Here is a 950-nt window from a genome sequence, read left to right on the forward strand (position 1 = left end):
CACCCTCCCACATGCCCTTCCAGGGGTGGGCAAACTTTTTGACTCGAGGGCCACAGTGGGTTCTTAAACTGGACCGGAGGGCCGGAACAAAAGCATGGATGGAGTGTTTGTGTCAACTAATATAAATTCAAAGTAAACATCATTACATAAAAGGGTACGGTCTTTTTTTTTTTTTTAGTTTTATTCGTTTCAAACGGGCCGGATCCGGCCCGCGGGCTGTAGTTTGTCCATGGCTGGTCTAAGGGGAAAGAGGTCGGTGCCCCTCTGGTACTGCATGTTTTAAACATTCTTGCAGCACATCAGGTGAGGATCGCTGAACTATATTGAAACATGGGGAAAAGTTAAGGATTTTGTTTTGAAGATGCTTTTGCCACTCTGGGTACTAACTGTTCCCCTAAATGAATCTTCCCCTTTCCCAGAGGCATGTCTGTTAGTTCTGGTCCCTCTGTCAGAAATGCCTTACTCTCTTCTTTCTTAGGTATCACCACATCTCTGCAGCCTTTTCTGAAAGTGCCCTCTGCGTGCCAGAGCTGTGGGCATCCTGCACTTCAGTGGGTTTCTTGCTCCTCCCAGCACCTGCCTGGCATATATCAGTCACTCATATTGAAACCTCCAGAGGGAGCACAAAAAGAAGACAGCCAGCTAGTTAGGCAATAAGTAGGGCAACAGCTATGGTGACTTCCTTTTTATCCTTTTAAAATAATTGTTGCCCAATCTATTGGTCTCCCAATTTTCAAATGCTTGCAGTTCTTCTAATTTTAGACTTGAGTGCTATGTCTCACCTCCTACCTGTTGTAGGAATCCTATATAATAAAAGCCTAATAAGCTAAGTGTCCCATCAACTGGTCGGCTGTTTAACCAATCAAAGCATAATATGCTAATGATATGCTAAGGCCGCTCAACCACTCGCTATGATGTGCACTGACCACCTAGGGGCAGACAGTCAACTG

General features: G+C 45.2%; 1 protein-coding gene across 1 annotated transcript in view; it reads left to right on the forward strand.

The window, feature by feature from the left end:
• The window catches only part of GLUD1 (glutamate dehydrogenase 1), a 25,471-nt gene that overhangs the window by 19,288 nt on the left and 5,233 nt on the right, over positions 1-950 (forward strand). The window lies entirely within an intron of this gene.

Source organism: Myotis davidii, unplaced genomic scaffold, assembly GCF_000327345.1.
Source record: "Myotis davidii unplaced genomic scaffold, ASM32734v1 scaffold642, whole genome shotgun sequence".
NCBI lineage: Eukaryota > Metazoa > Chordata > Mammalia > Chiroptera > Vespertilionidae > Myotis > Myotis davidii.